Raw genomic sequence first — 20,839 nt, 5'->3', positions numbered from 1 at the left:
TACATAATATATTATTTATATATAAATATAATGATATATAATACATAATATATTATATTATATTTAATATATAATACATAATATATTATATTATATTTTAATATATAATACATAAGATATTATATATAAATATATAATAATATAATACATAAGATATTATATATAAATATATAATAATATAATACATAATATATTATATATAAATATATAATAATATATATTACATAATATATATTATATAATATATATAATACATAATATATATTATATAATATATATAATACATAATATATATCATCTAATGATATGTAATACATAATATATATCATCTAATGATATATAATACATAATATATATCATCTAATGATATATAATACATAATATATATCATCTAATGATATATAATACATAATATATATCATCTAATGATATATAATACATAATATATATCATCTAATGATATCTAATACATAATATATATCATCTAATGATATCTAATACATAATATATATCATCTAATGATATCTAATACATAATATATATCATCTAATGATATCTAATACATAATATATATCATCTAATGATATCTAATACATAATATATATCATCTAATGATATCTAATACATAATATATATCATCTAATGATATCTAATACATAATATATATCATCTAATGATATCTAATACATAATATATATCATCTAATGATATCTAATACATAATATATATCATCTAATGATATCTAATACATAATATATATCATCTAATGATATCTAATACATAATATATATCATCTAATGATATCTAATACATAATATATATCATCTAATGATATCTAATACATAATATATATCATCTAATGATATCTAATACATAATATATATCATCTAATGATATCTAATACATAATATATATCATCTAATGATATCTAATACATAATATATATCATCTAATGATATCTAATACATTATATATCATCTAATGATATCTAATACATTATATATCATCTAATGATATCTAATACATTATATATCATCTAATGATATATAATACATTATATATCATCTAATGATATATAATACATAGTATATATCATGTACTATATAATACATAGTATATATCATGTACTATATAATACATAGTATATATCATGTACTATATAATACATAGTATATATCATGTACTATATAATACATAGTATATATCATGTACTATATAATAATGTATATTATATAATATATATAATACATAAGATATAATTAATAATATATTATATATAATATATTATATATTATGTATTATATATTATATAATAATCCATTATATATTATACATTATATATTATATAATAATCTATTATATATTATATATCATATAAGTATATATATTATGTATTATATAAGTATATATAATATATTATATATTATACATTATTATGTAAGTATATATAATATATTCTATATTATACATTATTATGTAAGTATATATAATATATTATATATTATACATTGTTATAAAAGTATATATAATATATTATATATTATACATTATTATATAAGTATGTAATAATATATAATACATAATACATTATATATAAGTATATAATAGTATATAATATGTTATATATAAGTATATAATAATATATAATACGTTATATATAAGTATATAATAATATATAATACGTTATATATAAGTGTATAATAATATATAATACGTTATATATAAGTATATAATAATATATAATATGTTATATATAAGTATATAATAATATATAATACATTATATATAAGTACATAATAATATATAATACGTTATATATAAGTACATAATAATATATAATACGTTATATATTAGTATATAATAATATATAATACGTTTTATATAAGTATATAATAATATAATACGTTATATATAAGTATATAATAACATATAATACGTTATATAAGTATAATAACATAATACGTTATATATAAGTATATAATAACATATAATACGTTATTTATAAGTATATAATAACATATAATACGTTATATATAAGTATATAATAACATATAATACGTTATATATAAGTATATAATAACATATAATACGTTATATATAAGTATATAATAACATATAATACGTTATATATAAGTATATAATAACATATAATACATTATATATAAGTACATAATAACATAATACGTTATATATAAGTATATAATACTATATAATACTATATATATATATATATATATATATATATATATATATATATATATATATAGTTGAAAGCCTTTTAATGATTCCCAATATTGAAATAATGATATTGTAGACTTCGGTGATTTTCCAAATTCAGTATCAGAGATTAAGTTAAACTTTACCCAAACACACTTCAAAGCTGTAGGAGAGGACAGTTTTCCTACAGTGCTGTGAGTTCCTGGGGTTCCCTTTCTTATCTTTTCTTAACACTTGGATTCTTCCCCTTATTAGTCTAGACATGAAACTCAGCTCTCTCCAAGTTTCTACAAAATTCCACTTGCTCTTAAGGATTTCATGAGTTTAGCAGATTTTTAGAAGTTATTCAGTGTCAGGCAGTGTTCTAGGACAGGTCCTATCACAGGGAATATGGCCTTTTGCTACGTTCTCCTCCCTGTAGTGTGTCTGGATCACAGAACACTTCTATCTAAACACAGATGCCTCAGTGTCTTAGCTTCTACCCCAAGAGGTATATTGATAAATACTTTTTGTGGCATATCATAACAACTGAAAATAGGAGAAAATTTAAGTCATCTATTTCAGAAATTATGAAAGTCTCAGGAAAGTGTTGGGTGTTAAAACCTCTTGCCCTCTGAAGTTAGGTAATAAGAGAAAGCATATTCTGTAAAACTAACCATTTGCATTTCAGAGAATAGCATTGGTGGGAATTCAAGAAGAAGAATATCAAAGATAATCATGGAAGCCTCACTTGAGCATTTAACACATACCAACACTTTTCCTTTGCTCATCTCGCTATTCTTATTATAGATGAGGAAACTGCAGCTTAGGATAAGTAAAAACAAAACAAAATAAAACAAAAACCTTGCCTAAATGTTCATGAGTAGCGAAGGAGCAAATAGCAGGGCTGGGATTCCTTCTTTGGCAGCCTGACTCAGGGCATGTGCTCTTATCCATACTCACATCCCACTAAGAATGTGGAATGCTCTTTTTCACAGATGCATCTGCATGCACATAACTTTAGAAATAGAAAATAGGTGGAATGGTATTTTCCTACTTCTTACTACACTGTGATTTATAAGGCCTGGATTACCAGTAGCTGGGTCCTCTCTGCCATCCCAGGACTGCAAAGCTTCCACATTTCTGAGCAGGGACCAGGGCCTGAGCTTCAGGACCACATCTGGATCTAGTCCTGAGCTTCAGGACCATATCATTGCAGCTGTCAGGATTGCATTGTCAGGGTCTAGGGGCTCTCCTAGCCACTGTCATTCCTGTTCCAGCAGACCTTGCTTACAATCTTCTCTCTGTGTTCTGGGGTTCTCCTTTACTCTGCTGCTGCCAAGACTCAGTGTGGGCTATCTCCACTCTGGGAAACCGCTGGAACCAAACTGGGAGTAAACTACATACTATGGGCTGAGAGAAGAACACTGGCCTTTGATACTAGTAGGAACAGTTTTCACATGGTTTGATAAAATTCATCTCCTTTTTCTTTTTTTTTTTTATTATACTTTAAGTTCAGTTTTGTGTAGATTCTGAATATTAGTCCTTTGTCAGATGTATAGATTGTGAAGATTTTCTCCCACTCTGTGGATTGTCTGTTTACTCTGCTGACTGTTCCTTTTGATGTGCAAAAGCTCTTTAGTTTAATTAGGTCCCAGCTGTTTATCTTTGTTTTTACTGCATTTGCTTTTGGGTTCTTGGTCATGAAATCCTTGCCTAAGCCAATGTCTAGAAGGGTTTTTCCAATGTTATCTTCTACATTTTTATAGTTTCACGTCTTAGGTTTAAGTCCTTAATCCATCTTCAGTTGATTTTTGTTTAAGGTGAAAGATGAGGATCCAGTTTCATTCTCCTACATGTGGCTAGCCAATTATCCCAGCACCAGTTGTTGAAAAGGGGGGACTTTATGTTTTTGTTTGCTTTGTCGAAAATCAGTTGGCTGTAAGTATTTGTGTTTATTTCTGGGTTCTCTATTCTGTTCCATTGGTCTACGGATCTATTTTTATATCAGTACCATGCTGTTTTGGTGACTATGGCCTTATAGTTTAGTTTGAAATCAGGTAGTATGATGCCTCCAGATTTGTTCTTTTTGCTTAATCTTGCTTTGGCTATGCAGGCTCTTTTTGGTTTCATATGAATTTTAGATTTTCTTTTTCTAATTCTGTGAAGAATGATGGTGATATTTTTATGGGGATTGCATTGGATTTGCAGATTGCTTTTGGCAGTATGGTCATTTTCACAATATTGATTCTACCCATCCATGAGCATGGGATGTGTTTCCATTTGTTTGTGTCATCTATGATTTCTTTCAGTAATGTTTTGTAGTTTTCCCTGTAGAGGTCTTTTGCCTCCTCAGTTAGGTATATTCCTAAGTATTTTTATTTATTTATTTTTGCAGCTAATGTAAAAGGAATTGAGTTTTTGATTTGACTCTCTGCTTAGTTGCTGTTGGTGTATAGAAGAGGTACTGATTTGTGTACATTAATCTTTTATCTGGAAACTTTGCTGAATTCTTTTATCAGTTCTAGGAGCTTTCTGGAGGAGTCTTTAGGGTTTTCAAGGTAAACTATCTTATCATCAGCAAACAGTGACAGTTTCACTTCCTCTTTCCTGATCTGGATGCCCTTTATTTCTTTCTCGTCTGATTACTTTGGGATCAGACTTTCAATACGATGTTGAAGAGGAGTGGTGAGAGTGGGCATCCTTGTCTTGTTCCAGTTCTCAGAGGGAATGCTTTCAACTTTTCCCCATTCAGTGTTATGTTGGCTGTGGGTTTGTCACAGATGGCTTTTATTACATTGAGGGATGTCCCTTGTATGCCAATTTTGCTGAAAGTTTTAATTATAAAGGGATGCTGGATTTTGTTGAATGCTTTTCCTTCATCTATTGAGACGATCATGTGATTTTTGTTTTTAATTCTGTTATCTGGTGTATCACATTTATTGACTTATGTATATTAAACTGTCCCTGCATATCTGGTATGAAACCCTCTTGATCATGGTGGATTATCTTTTTAATATGTTGTTGGATTCGGTTAGCTAGTATTCTGTTAAGGATTTTAGCATCTGTGTTCTTCAGGGATATCAGTCTGTAGTTTTCTTTATTGGTTGTGTCCTTTCCTGATTTTGGTATTAAGGTGATGCTGGCTTCATAGAATGAAGTAGGGAGGGTTCCTTCTTTCTCTATCTTGTGGAATAGTATCAAAAGGATTGGTACCAATTCTTCTTTGAATGTCTGGTAGAATTCTGCTGTGAATCTGTCTGTTCCTGGACTTTTTTATGTTGGTAATTTTTTAATTACCATTTCAATATCACTGCTTGTTTTTGGTCTGTTCTGGGTATCTGATTCTTCCTGATTTAAGCTAGGAGGGTTGTATTTTTTCCAGGAATTTATCCATCTCTTCTAAGTTTTCCAGTTTACGTGCATAAAGGTGTTCATAGAGCCTTGACTGATCTTTTGTATTTCAGTGGTGTCAGCTGTAATATCACCTGTTTAGTTTCTTAGTGAGGTTATTTGGATTTTCTCTCTTTTTTTCTTGGTTAATCTTGCTAATGGTCTATCAATTTTATTTATCTTTTCAAAGAACCAGCTTTTTGTTTCATTTATCTTTTGTATTTTTTGTTTGTTTGTTTCTTTCAATTTCATTTAGTTCTGCTCTGATCTTGGTTATTTCCTTCCTTATGCTGGTTTTGTGTTTGTTTTTTTCCTGTTCTAGTTACTTGAGGTGCAACCTTAGACTGTCTGTTTGTGCTCTTCAGACTTTCTGATGTGGGTGTTTAAGGCTATGAACTTTCCTCTTAGTACTGCCTTAGCTGTATCCCAGAGGTTTTGATAGGTTGTGTCATTATTGTCATTCAGTTCAAAGAATTTTTAAATTTCCATCCTGATTTTTTTTTGACCCAGTGTTCATTCAGGAGCAGGTCATTTAACTTCCATGTATTTGCGTGGTTTTGAAGGTTCCTTTTGGAATTGATTTCCAGTTTTATTCCACTGTGGTCTAAGAGAATGCTTGATATAATTTTAATTTTCTTAAATTTTTGAGGTTTCTTTTATGACCTATCATATGGTCTATCTTGGAGAAAGTTCCATGTGCTGTTGAATAGAATGTGTATTCTGCAGTCGTTGGATGAAATGTTCTATATATATCTGTTAAGTCCATTTGTTCCAAGGTATAGTTTAAATCCATTGTTTCTTTTTTGATTTTCTGTCTTGATGACCTGTCTAGTGCTGTTAGTGGAGTATTGATGTCCCCCACTAGTACTGTGTTGCTATCTATCTCATTTCTTAGGTCTACTAATAATTGTTTTATAAATTTGGGAGCATTAGGTGCATATGTTTAGGATTGTGATATTTTCCTGTTGGATAAGGCCTTTTACCATTATATAATGTCCCTCTTTGTCTCTTTTAACCACTGTTGCTTTAAAGTTTGTTTTGTCTGATATACAAATAGCTATCCCTGCTCACTTTTGGTGTTCATTTGCATGAAATGCCTTTTTCCAGCCCTTTAAGTTTATGTGAGTCCTTATGTTTTAGGAGAGTCTCCTAAAGGCAGGAGATAGTTGGTTGGTGAGTTTTTATCCATTCTGCGATTCTGTATCTTTTATTAAGTGGAGCATTAAGGCCATTTACATTCAACGTTAGTATTGAAATATGAGGTACCATTGCATTCATCATGCAATGGTATTTTTGTTTTATAGGTCCTGTGTGATTTATGCTTTAATGAGGTTCTGTTTTGATGTGTTTCCAGGATTTGTTTCAAGGTTTAGAGCTCCTTTTAGCAGTTCTTGTAGTGGTGGCTTGGTAATGGTGAATTCTCTCAGCATTTGCTTGTCTGAATATGACTGTATCTTTCCTTCATATATGATGCTTAGTTTCGCTGCATACAAAATTCTTGGCTGATAATCGTTTTGTTTGAGGAAGCTGAAGATATGGCCCCAATCCCTTCTAGCTCATAGGGTTTCTTCTGAGAAATCTGATGTTAATCTGATAGGTTTTCCTTTATAGGTTACCTGGTGCTTCTGTCTCACAGCTCTTAAGATTCTTTCCTTTGTCTTAACTTTGAATAACCTGATGACAATGTGCCTAGGTGAAGATCTTTTTGTGATACATTTCCCAGGTGTTCCTTGCGCTTCTTGTATTTGAATGTCTAGATCTCTAGCAAGGCTGGGAAAGTTTTCCTCAATTATTCCCCCAAATATGTTTTCCAAGCTTTTAGAATTGTCTTCTTCTTCAGGAACACTGATTATTCTAAGGTTTGGTCATTTAACATAATCCCAGACCCTTTGGGGGCTTTGTTCATATTTTCTTATTCTTTTTTGTCTTTGTTGGATTGGGTTAATTCAAAGACCTTGTCTTCGAGCTCTGAATTTCTTTTTTCTACTTGTTCAATTCTATTGCTGAGATTTTCCTGAGCATTTCACATTTCTAAAGGTGTGTCCAAAGCTTCCTGAATTTTTGATTGTTTTTTATTTAAGCTGTCTATTTCCTTGAATATTTCTCCCTTCACTTCTTGTATCATTTTTTGGATTTCCTTACATTGGGTTTCAGCTTTCTCTGGTCCCTCCCTGATTAGCTTAATAACTAACCTCCTTAATTCTTTTTCAGGCAAATCAGGGATTTCTTCTTGGTTTGGATTCATTGCTGGTGAACTAGTGTGATTTTTAGGGGTGTTGAAGAGCCTTGTTTTGTCATATTACGAGGGTTGGTTTTCTGGTTCCTTCTCATTTGGGTAGCCTCTGTCAGAGGGAAGGTCTAGGGCTGAAGGCTGTTGTTCAGATTTCTTTTTTGTCCCACAGGGTATTCTCTTGATGTAGTACTCTCCCCCTTTTCCTGTGGATGTGGCTTCCTGTGAGCCAAACCGCAGTGATTGTTGTCTGTCTTCTGGGTCTAGCCACCCAGCCAGAGGTTGTCTGCACAGAGTCCTGTGATGTGAACCATCTGTGGGTCTCTCAGGTGTGGATATCAGTGCCTATTCCACTGGAGGTGGCAGAGGGTACAGTGGATTCTGTGAAGGTCCTTAGCTTTGGTGGTTTAATGCTCTATTTTTGTCCTGGTTGGCCTTCTGCCAGGAGGTGGCACTTTGCAGAAAGCATCAGCTGTAGTAGTGTGGAGAGGGACCGGCGGTAGGTGGGGCCTTAGACCTCCCAAGATTATATGCCCTTTGTCTTCCACTACCAGAAAGGTGGGTAGGTAGGGAAGGACTATGGGGAGCGGGACTAGGCCTGTCTGAGCTCAGACTCTCTTTGAGTGGGTCTTGCTTCAGCTGCTGTGGGGCATGAGGGTGAGATTTCCAGGACACTGGAGTTGTGGAAGTATTATGGCTGCCTCTGCTGAGTCATAGAGGTTGTCAGGAAAGTAGGGGAAAGCCGGTAGTCACAGGCCTCACCCAGCTCCTGTGCAAACTAAAGGGCTGGTCTCACTCACACTGTGACCCCAACAACAGCCCCAATTCTATTTCCAGGTGGAGGGCAAGATGGGCTTGAAAACTTGCCCGAGGCTGTCTGCCTCCCAGCTGTGAAAGAAAAAGGCTTTAGTTCTTCCCCAGCCTGTGAAGTCTGCAAGCTGGATTCAGATTTGTGCTCTCCCCCGAGTTCTGGCCAGGAAGATTTTTGCCCTATTAAAATTGTTACAAAGTTCACCTAGAGAATTCCTTCTCCCTGTGGAGTTTTACCCCCTGCTCCTCTGGCCACCCTCCAGATGGATCCCTGTGGTGCCAGGCAGGAATGGGCTGCTTGGGGACCCAGAGAGCTCGCAGGGCCTTTCTGCTGCTTCCTCTACCCCTGTATTTCTCTTGGCTTAGCTCTCTAATTTAACTCAGCTCCAGGTAAAGTCTGAAACTTCTCCCACAAACAAACCTTCAACTTCTCCAGTGGGGCGTGTGTTCGGGAGAGGAGGGCCTCCCTTTCTCACTTCTACAGTTGGGGCATTCACAGTATTTGGGGTGTCTCTTGGGTCCTGCAGGAGCAGTCTGCTTCCATCAGAGGGTCTGTGGGTCCTCTCAGGATTGCTGTTTTTTTCTTGCGGTCAATCTGGAGCTAAAATTCACAGTGCAAGCCTCCATACACTGCTCTGTACAGGTGCAATCTAGTCCTGCCTCCCATGCACCATGATTCTCCTTCCTCTCAGATTCCCTTAATTTCATCTTTAAAATGGAGAAGATTTTGGTTCTGCATGTGAGGAGCTTGGAAGTCATCACTTCCATCTTCATACTAGAAAAAAGCTGAACAAACTAAAAATCAACAACTCTTCTTATATCTATCAAAGAAATGAAGTCACAGGGCAAATCACTGCCCCTTGTAATTGGAGTGACAGACAGGCAGATAAAGAAAATCACAACTTAACAGAGCAGAAACTTCTGTGGGAACTAGCACTGAAGTAGAAAAACCTGAACTGGCCGGGTGCAGTGGCTCATACCTGTAATCCTAGTACTTTGGGAGGCCGAGGCAGGAGGATCTCTTGAGGTCAGGAGTTCAAGATCATCTTGGCCAACATAGTGAAACCCTGTTTCTACTAAAAATACAAAAATTAGCCGAATGTGTTGGTGGGCACCAAGCGCCTGTAATCCCTGCTACTTGGGAGGCTGAGACAGGAGACTCGCTTACACCCGGGAGGTAGAGGTTGCAGTGAGCCAAGATCATGCCATTGCACTCCAACCTGGGTGACAAGAGTGAAACTCCATCTCAAAAAATAAAAAAGAGGTCTTCCGTTCCAAGATGGCCAAATAGGAACAGCTCTGGTCTGCAGCTCCCAGCATGATCGACACTGAAGACGGGTGATTTCTGCATTTCCAACTGAGGTACCTGGTTCATCTCATTAGGCCTGGTTGGACAGTGGGTGCAGCCCACGGAGGGTGAGCTGAAGCAGGGTGGGGTGTCACCTCAGCCGGGAAGCACAAGGGGTCCGGGATTTCCCTTTCCTAGCCAAGGGAAGCCGTGACAGACTGTATCTGGAAAAATGGGACACTCTGCCCAAATACTGTGCTTCTCCCACAGTCTTAGAAACCGGCAGACCAGGAAATTCTCTCCTGTGTGTGGCTTGGCAGGTCCCACGCCAACAGAGCCTTGCTCACTGATAGCACAGCAGTCTGAGATTGACCTGCAAGGTGGCAGCCTGGTGGGGGAGGGGCATCCACCATTGCTGAGGCTGGAATAGGTAAAGTGGCTGAGAAGCACGAATTGGGCAGAGCCCACTGCAGCTCAGCAAGGCCTACTGCCTCTATAGACTCCCCCTCTGTGGGCAGGGCATAGCTGAACAAAAGGCAGCAGAAACGTCTGCAGACTTAAACGTCCCTGTCTGACAGCTCTGAAGAGAGCAGTGGTTCTCCCAGCACAGGGTTTGAGCTCTGAGAGTGGACAGGCTGCCTCTTCAAGTGGGTCCCTGAGCCCCGTGTAGCCTAACTGGGAGACACCTCCCAGTAGGGTCCGACAAACCTCATACAGGTGGGTGCTCCTCTGGGATGAAACTTCCAGAGGAATGATCAGGCAGCAATATATGCTATTCTGCAATATTTGCTGTTCTGCAGTCTCTGCTGGTAATACCCAGGCAAACACGGTCTGGAGTAGTGGACCTCCAGCAAACTCCAACAGACCTGCAGCTGAGGGACCTGTTAGAAGGAAAACTAACAAACAGAAAGAAATAGCATCGACATCAACAAAAAGGACATCCACACCAAAACCCCATCTGTAGATCACAAACATCAAAGACCAAAGGTAGATAAAACCACAGATGGGGAGAAACCAGAGCAGAAAAGCTGAAAATTCCAAAAAACAGCACGCCTCTTCTCCTCCGAAAGATCACAGCTCCTTGCCAGCAACAGAACAAAGCTGGATGGAGAATGACTGACGAGTTGACAGAAGTAGGCTTCAGAAGGTCAGTAATAACAAACATCTCGGAGCTAAACGAGCATGTTCTAACCTGTCGCAAGGAAGGTAAAAACCTTGAAAAAAGGTTAGATGAATGGCTAACTAGAATAAACAGTGTAGAAAGGACCTTAAGTGACCTGATGGAGTTGAAAACTGTGGCATGAGAACTTCGTGATGTATGCACAAGCTTCAATAGCCAATTCAATCAAGTGGAAGAAAGGATATCAGTGATTGAGAATCAAATTAATGAAATAAAGCAAGAAGACAAGATTAGAGAAAAAAGAGTAAAAAGAAATGAACAAAGCCTCCAAGAAATATAGAACTATGTGAAAAGACCAAACCTACGTTTGATTAGTGTACCTGAAAGTGACGGGGAGAATGGAACCAAGTTGGAAAACACTCTTCAGGATATTATCCAGGAGAACTTCCCCAACCTAGCAAGGCAGGCCAACGTTCAAGTTCAGAAAATACAGAGAACACCACAAAGATACTCCTCAAGAATTGCAACCCCAAGACACATAATTGTCAGATTCACCAAGGTTGAAATGAAGGAAAAAGTGTTAAGGGCAGCCAGAGAGAAAGGTCGGGTTACCCACAAAGGGAAGCCCATCAGACTAACAGCTGATCTCTCGGCAGAAACCCTACAAGCCAGAAGAGAGTGGGGGCCAATATTCAACATTCTTAAAGAAAAGAATTTTCATCCCAGAATCTCATATCCAGCCAAACTAAGCTTCATAAGTGAAGGAGAAATAAAATCCTTTACAGACAAGCAAATCCTTTACAGACAAGCAAATGCTGAGAGATTTTGTCACCACCAGGCCTGCCTTACAAGAGCTCCTGAAGGAAGCACTAAACATGGAAGGAAGCAACCGGTACCAGCCACTGCAAAAACATCCCAAATTGTAAAGACCATCAATGCTATGAAGAAACTGCATCAATTAATGGGCAAAATAACCAGCTAACATCATAATGACAGGGTCAAATTCACACATAACAATATTAACCTTAAATGTAAATGGGCTAAATACCCCAATTAAAAGACACAGACTGGCAAATTGGATAAAGAGTCCAAACCCATCAGTGTGCTGTATTCAGGAGACCCATCTTACATGCAGAGACACGTGTAGGCTCAGAATAAAGGGATGGAGGAAGATCTACCAAGCAAATGGAAAGCAAAAAAAGAGCAGGGGTTGCATCTGACAAAGGGCTAATATCCAGAATCACAAAGAATCTACAAAGAACTTAAACAAATTTACAAGAAAAAAACAACACCATCAAAAATTGGGCAAAGGATATGAACAGACACTTCTCAAAAGAAGACATTTATGCAGCCAACAGACACATAAAAAAATGCTCATCATCACTGGCCATCAGAGAAATGCAAATCAAAACCACAATGAGATACTATCTCATGCTAGTTAGAATGGCGATCATTAAAAAGTCAGGAAACAACAGACGCTGGAGAGGATGTGGAGAAATAGGAACACTTTTACACTGTTGATGGGAGTGTAAATGAATTTAACCATTGTGCAAAACAGTGTGGCCATTCCTCAAGGATCTGGAACTAGAAATACCATTTGACTCAGAGATCCCATTACTGGGTATATACCCAAATGATTATAAATCATGCTACTATAAAGACACATGCACACGTATATTTATTGTGGCACTATTCACAATAGCAAAGACTTGGAACCAACCCAAATGTCCATCAAAGGTAGACTGGATTAAGAAAATGTGGCACATATACACCATGGAATACTATGCAGCCATAAAAAAGGATGAGTTCATATCCTTTGTAGAGACATGGATGAAGCTGGAAACCATCATTCTCAGCAAACTATCACACAAGGACAGAAAACCAAACACAGCATGTTCTCACTCTTAGGTGGGAATTGAACAATGAGAACACTTGGACTTAGGGCAGGAAACATCACACACTGGGACAAGTTGGGGAGTGGGGAGGAGGGGGAGGGATAGCATTAGGAGAAATACCTAATGTAAATGACGTGTTATTGGGTGCAGCAAACCAACATGGCACATGTGTACCTATGTAACAAACCCGCATGTTGTGCACATGTACCTAGAACTTAAAGTATAATAAAGAAAAGAAAAACCTGAACTATAATTGCATTGCTGGAGGCTCAGTGTGGACCAGTCAGAGAGAAAAATTCCAGGGGGTGCCAGTCTTAGGGAGCCCCTTCATACTTTTTACATTTTACCTTCAGGAGCCCTAGCAGGTCCTCCAGTGAAGATCAGAGAAAAATGTCTCATTTTTCCAGCAGGGGAAAGGGGAAAGTAGCCTTTGAAATGTACCGGAAGGTTCTGTTCCTTTAAAAGGGGGATGCTAATGGTTGAACTAGTTACACCTTCTAGGGATAGTGCAAAGATTAGGTGTGATAATACATGTAAAGCACATAGAGCATGTAAGACCCGTGCTGCTGTTATTATTTAGCCATATTCCTATACATAAGCTGAGGGTTATTCACATCTACTAAAGAAGCTACACATGAGTTGGACATCCAGAGAAAGGCTGAAAGGAGAAAGGTGAAATTTAGCTTGAGGAATGCCTTTATACCTTTAAAATGTATAGTGGTTTGCATCTTGAAAGCATTACCATAACTTGGCATACTATTGTATACATTCTCCTATGAGTCCCATAAAACAGTTATTCATTCCCTGCTAAGGTAAAGAAAAAAGATAAATAAAATTTCTGAATCTGACCTTTTCCGGGCCCCTTTACTTCAGAAGCCAGGATTAGGATTTAAACTTTCCAGCGTCTTGGCCACTTCCTGTTGCCTGGGCAGCCCTTTCAGCTTGATGGTGAGTTGTAAGCAGTGAACTGGTTCCTGCAAGAGCAAACAGTAGCGGATACATGGAGAAATTGCTGGCCAGAGATTGCAAAGCACGTCACAGTTCTAATCGATTCTGAGAGACAAACGTGGAGACCTGCAAACCTGTGCACAGATGAGGACTTTCACCAGGAGAAATCGCCTGGAGTCCAGATGACAGACTTTTGGAAATGCTAACTTCAAATGTTTTCTTTCTTGGCTTTAAAAATTTAGCCTTTACTTTGAAGCTGTCAGAAAAAAATGATTTTTGTTTTTCTGTGTGTGTGTGTGTGTGTGTGTGTGTGTGTGTACATATGTTTTTATTTCTCTTGGGCAAATCTCTAGGAGTGGGATTGTTAGGTCATATGGTAAATACAATTTAACTTCATGAGAAACTGCTAAACTGTCAGAGAGGCTGTGCCATTTTAAACAGTCTCAGCAGCAATTTATGAGCATTCCAGTTGCTCCACATCCTTGCCAGCAATTGTTGTCAGGTTTTAATTTTTTTTTCTAATTGTAGCTGTTATAATAGGTATACAGTGGTGTCTCACTGGGATCTTAATTTACGTTTTCTAATATTAACAATGTTGAGTATGTTTTTTGTTTGCAATTTGCCATTTTCTTTTCTTTTTTCACAGGTGACAATGATTGAGGTTTCAATTTATGTGTTTCTGCACTTCCAATACATATATCCCATCCTTATTTTTACCCTAATAATTTCAAAGAAGAATTGCATTTTTTTTGGATAATTTACCCTAGTTCCTCCTTCCATTCTTTACCTTAGCAGGGAATGACTTATACTATTATCAATAGTAGTAGCTGGAACATAGTAACTTTATTTTATTTAACTTTTAAGTTTAGGGGTACATGCGCAGGTTTGTATATAGGTAAATTTGTGTCATGGAGTTTGTTGTACAGATTATTTCATCATCCAGGTATTAAGCCCAGTACCCCTTAGTTATTTTTCCTAATCCTCTCCCTCCTCCCCACCCTTCACTGTCCTATAGGCCCCAGTGTATTTTGTTCCCCTCTATGTGTCCGTGTGTTCTCATCATTTAGCTACCACTTGTAAGTGAGAACATGAAGTATTTGGTTTTCTGTTCTTGAGTTAGTTTGCCAAAAATACTGGCCTCCAGCTCCATCCCATGTTCCTGCAAAAGACATTTTTATGGCTGCATAGGATTCCATGGTATATGTACCACATTTTCTTTATCCAGTCTACCAATGGTGGGCATTTAGGTTGATTCCATATCTTTGCTATTGTGAATAGGGCGATAATGAACATATATGTGCATGTCTCTTTATAATAGAACAATGTCTGGTCCTTTGGGTATATACCCAGTGGTGAGATCGCTGGGTCTATTGGCATTTCTGTTTTTAGGTCTTTGGGGAATTGCCACACTGTCTTCCACAATGGTTGAACTAATTTACATTCCTACCGACAGTATATAAGCATTCCTTTTTCTCTGCAGCCTTGCCAGAATCTGTTATTTTTTGATTTTTTAGTAATAGCCATTCTGACTGGTGTGAAATGGTATCTCATTGTGGTTTTGATTTGCATTTCTGTAATGATCAGTGATGTTGACCTTTTTTTCATGTGTTTGTTGGCCGCATGTATGTCTGCATTTGAAGTTCTGTTCATGCAGTTTGCCTAGTTTTTAATGGAGTTTTTAATTGTTCTCTTGTAGATTTGTTTAAGTTCCTCATAGATGCGGTATATTAGACATTTGTTAGAGGCATAGTTTGCAAAAAATTTTTCCTATTCTGTAGGTTGTCTGTTCACTCTGTTGGTAGTTTCTGTTGCTGTACAGAAGCTCTTTAGTTTAATTAGAACCTATTTGCCAATTTTTGCTTTTGTTGCAGTTGGTTTTGGCATCTTTTGTCATGAAATCTTTGCCTGCTCCTATGTCAATAATGGTATTGCCTAGGTTGTCTTCCGGGGTTTTTATAGTTGTGTTTTATATTTAAGTCTTTAATCCATCTTCAGTTAGTTTTTGTATACCATGTAAGGAAAGGGTGGGTCCAGTTTCAATCTTCTGCATACTGCTAGCCCGTTCTCCCAGCACCATTTATTGAATAGGGAGTCCTTTCCCCATTGCTTGTTTTTGTCAGGTTTGTTGAAGATCAGACAGTTGTAGGTGTGCGGTCTTATTTCTGGGTTCTCTATTCTGTTCCATTGGTCTATATGTCTTGTTTTTGTACCAGTATCATGCTGTTTTGGTTATTGTAGCCCTGTAGTATAGTTTGAAGTTGGGTAGCATGATGCCTCCAGCTTTGTTCTTTTTGCTTAAGATTGCCTTGGCTATTCATGCTCTTTTTTGGTTCAATATGAATTTTAAAATATTTTTTTCTAGTTCTGTGAAGAATATCATTGGTAGTTAAATAGGAATATCATTGAATCTATAAATTGCTTTGGGCAGTATACCCATTTTAATGATATTGCTTCTTCCTATCCATGAGCAAGGACTATTTTTCCATTTGTTTGTGTCATCTCTGATTTATTTGAGCAGTGTTTTATAGTTGTTTTTGTAGAGATCTTTCAGTTCCCTGGTTAGCTGGTTAGCTGTGTTCCTAGGGGTGTGTGTGTGTGTGTATATATATATATATATATATATATATATATATATATATATATTTGGCAGTTGTGAATGGAATTGTATTCCTGATGTAGCTTTCAGCTTGACTGTTATTGGTGTATAGGAATACTAGTGATTTTTGCACATTAATATTTTTGTATCATGAGACTTTGCTGAAGTTGTTTATCAGCTTAAGGAGCTTTTGGGCCAAGGCTATGGGGTTTTCTAAATATAGGATCATGTAGTCTGCAAACAGGGATAGTTTGACTCCCTGTCTTCCTATTTGGATGCCTTTGATTTCTTTCTCTTGCCTGATTGCCCTGACCAGGACTTCCAATACTGTGTTGAATAGAAGTGGTGAAAGAGGGCATCCTTGTCTTGTGCTGGTTTTCAAGGGGAATGCTTCCAGCTTTTGCCCATTCAGTATGAAACGTAATAACTTTGAAACAACTTATTTTTGTTTTTCCTCATCAGATCCACAGAATGGCTTAGTACAGTTTAGATTTGTGAGTGGCCAAGTGAATTCCTGTAAGTAATTTCTTTTTCCTGTGTTATTTGAAAAACAAATGTGAACAACTCTGAAGGAGGCTGTGGTTACATGTTTTAATCAGAGGTAACCGATTTGGTTCCTGGTCAATAGAACTTCTGGGAAAACAGTAGTTGAAATTTAAAATGACACAACAATTAAATCCATGATCTATTCACTGCTATTGAACCAAGGCCTACCTGGACCAGCAACACAGTGGCTTTCCAAGACACCAACTTTTAAAGGTTAAGAATTTGCTTCACATTTTGAATTCCTTAATGACATTCTGTTGAGGTCTCACCCGTAGATTTCTATATTCAACAGGCTAAAAAGTTAATTGTTATTTGTCTAAATAGTGATTACCATTTTGATGAGGGCCTTAGATGAACACATAAAATACATACTGATCAAATTTAGGAATGACACAAATCTGAAAAAGATGACTAATATTTTTGATGAAGGGATTGTCAGATCATAATTGAATTGTAAATCAAAGCCAACAAGAGGAAATTTAACAGAATACACATAAAGGTTGACACTTCCATAAAAAAATAAGTTGTCAAATATAGAATGGGAATAGAAGAAACCTATGTTCATAACAGTTAATGTGAAAATAGTGATGAGCATTTTAAGTCAAGTGTGATAAGATATAATGGTTTCATTCTACTTTGGACTAAGTAGATAAATATCTAGAATATTGTGACCAATTATGAAAGCCACACATGGGACTTTGAAAATCTGAAGAGGTGTCAGTTTTAACCTAGCAGGATGTGTTCAATTTTTCAGACACGTCCTATGTGGAAGAGAGGCTAAATCAGTTGGGATCATCCAAGCAGGAGGAGAGAAAGCTTATGGAGCCCGAGGGGTTCCTTCAGATACCTGAAGTTCTCTCTATGCTGTAAAGCTTCTTCACAGCATAGTAAACATCTTGCTGCTCAGTGTGAAGGATGAAGCTAGGACAACAACCTCAGATGATGGATGCCATGAAAGGGACATGGGATGGGTGGGAAGTTGCACGGCCTTTGAAGATTCTTTCCAACTCTATGGTTATTTGTTATTTGAAGTTCAAGATTAATGCCATTTGAAGAGTTATTTTTGTATATCTTTTACGAAATTTGATGTTCCCCTTGACTGTTCCTGTTTTCAAATTTCAGCTATGTTTCCCCATGAAAATTTTGAGAATGTTCACATGACTTTAGTATTTAGAGATATCAGTAAACTTACATAGTGCCTATCTGTAAACCTCTTTGACATTCGTATGCTGTCAAATTGCTTCACTTGTGGTCTCAGCAAGATTAGGGCTGTTTCTTTCTTCATCCTCTGAGCTAGGATTTATTTCATTATTCTGAAGTTATACAAAAACACACATACATTCCAAATGCATGTCTTTTTGGCTCTTTGCGGAATCTTATTAGGTGTGTTAAATTAGGAAATAGTAAAAAAAAAACCATAAACAGTCTTCAAGAGTAAGTGAGTTAATAACTTTTTCTAATTAATTCTTTAGAGGCTCTTCCTGAGAAGAATTTTGCTGGGTACACATGTCCACCAGCTCTGTGTCCCTCCTAGACACCCTCTTTTGCCCCCATTACCTTCTTTGCTGCTACCACAACAAGGTGTATTAGCCCTTGAAATTAAAGATATTGCTGTCCCAGTTGTGCTTGTCTTCACCTAAATGCATACAGTCATATTCCAAAAGACTATATATTAGTGATATCTATATAGTTCACCCTTCATATACATGAGTTCCCATGTGTGGAGTGAACTAGTTGCAGATATAAAATATTTGGGAAAAAATTTCATGTGTACTGAACATGTATAGACTTTTTTCTTGTTATCATTTCCTAAATAGTACAGAATAATAACCACTGTTTACATAGCATTTACATTGTGTTAGGTATTATAAATAATCTGTAAATAATTTAAACTGTACAGGAGAATATGCATAAGTTATATGTGAATACCACACCATTTTATATCAAGTACTTGAGCATCTGCAGATTGTGGTGTCCATGGGAGGTACTGGAACCAACCCCTATAGATACCGAGGGACAATTATGTTTCTTCAGGTTTTGAAACCAACTTAATTTTGGAATGGGACCTGAAGTTGATAGCAGCAGTCTTCATTACAACTTTTGAGGTATCCTAGAGATCCTCAGGCCTCAGTTTGAATGCCACCGTAGGGTTATGGGGCTGCAACAGATAGTAAGCTATCAGGCCAAGTAAGTGAGCAGCTCTAGGAAATATATAGTGTCTCTTTTCTGGCTGTGGCTTAGCTGAACATTCTTACCAGACCCCCAAATCCAGTCTGGTTCATATGGAAAAAGGTAAAATAATCTTCTTAATGAAGGCCATTTTTAGGCCTGTTTGAATTTAGCAGCTCATATAGGAGAGGAGCATTAAATGATGAAAGGACAATGTCTGCAGGAATAGCACTGCCAAATAAAACAGTTAACTGGCTTTCTGGGGGACCAGAAATCATCATGGCAAAAGATCATTGTTCAAACTAGTGGTCAAGAGTTGCAATCCTACTTTTGCCCTTTGGCCGGCATGTGTTGGGGAAAGTTGACCTTAGTATGTGGGCTGGTGGGCCAAAAAAGAAAGTGATGCTATCTGCCTGTTTTAGAGGCCGACCTCTGCCCACTGCGAAGCGTTTGTTATATAGGTTTTCACAATTTCTAAATATATTTGTGTGGCTGTATAGACTTAAAAAGAGAAATGCTTAAGCTTGTGTTTAATAAGAAAATGTAAAATGCAATTTGAATCTTTATTATCCTTAACTTTCATGAAATACACATGGGTTTTTTGTTTGTCCTTATTCTTATACATAAAATTGCGTTATCTTGCTGGCATTAAGTATTTGTAGAAGAGGAATACACGATCTCACCATTTCCCTTTTTCCTTTTTCCTCAGTTTTCTGTAAACATACGTGTACACACACAGACACACACACACACACACACCCCCCTGACTTCAGGTCACCAATGTTGTCCTAGATGAGGCTGAGCACTGTTTCCTGTTTCTAACATTTTTCCATCTCTTGGAGCCTCTCCCTTTTCCTCCCCTTACCCCAAAGAGAAACAAGTAACTATTAACCAGCTTTTATAGGAAATGGAAAATAGACTGTCTAGCCTAGCATTGTACAATAGAGCTTTCTGCAATTATGCCAATGTTCTGTATTTGCACTGTCCAGTATAGTAGCCATTAGTCATATGCTGCTATTTTGCACTTGAAATGTGGCTAGTAGGATTGAGGAACTGAATTTCTAATTTTGTTTCATGTTAATGTAAATTTAAATCACCATATGTGACTAGTGGCTACCATATTAAACAGAATAACAATTGCCAAATAATTTATAGCATCAGAAACTGTGCTGAGCAAATGTACTAATCAGTGGGATGCAACATTCTAAATACCTCTTTTCTATATTGAGCCAAATGGTACTTAGAAGTAATGCAATATCATTTTTGATAGATGTTAAGATGATCATCAAAAAAGATGAATAAAAGCCAATATCCACCTAAAGCATTTGTAATTGATTGTAGAGACCATTTTCTATTTTATGCTAGATGCTTTACATATCGCTTTACAGCTGTATCATCTATTATTTTCACAAGAATTCCAAGTTAGATATTATATTTTCCCATTTCATCTAAGGCAGGAAACTGCAGCACACCAATTTAAAATAACAAACCAAGGTCACACAGCCAGTAAAGAGTGGAGCCAAGTTTTGAACCCAGGTCAGGCTCTCCTTTGATGCATTTCACAATGAATATTTCTGACATGATCTTCTAGCGCACTTGCGCATGACTCCCTAGTCGTCATTTGGAAGTAGGGCAGGTGTCAAGAACA

At 36.5% G+C, this 20,839-nt stretch overlaps 1 protein-coding gene across 2 annotated transcripts in view; it reads left to right on the top strand.

The window, feature by feature from the left end:
- Nucleotides 1-20,839, top strand: part of RAB3C (RAB3C, member RAS oncogene family) — a 279,582-nt gene that overhangs the window by 14,775 nt on the left and 243,968 nt on the right. The window lies entirely within an intron of this gene.

This window comes from Pan troglodytes, chromosome 4, assembly GCF_028858775.2.
Source record: "Pan troglodytes isolate AG18354 chromosome 4, NHGRI_mPanTro3-v2.0_pri, whole genome shotgun sequence".
In the NCBI taxonomy this organism is placed as follows: domain Eukaryota; kingdom Metazoa; phylum Chordata; class Mammalia; order Primates; family Hominidae; genus Pan; species Pan troglodytes.
This window is presented reverse-complemented; position numbering and strand designations above follow the sequence as displayed.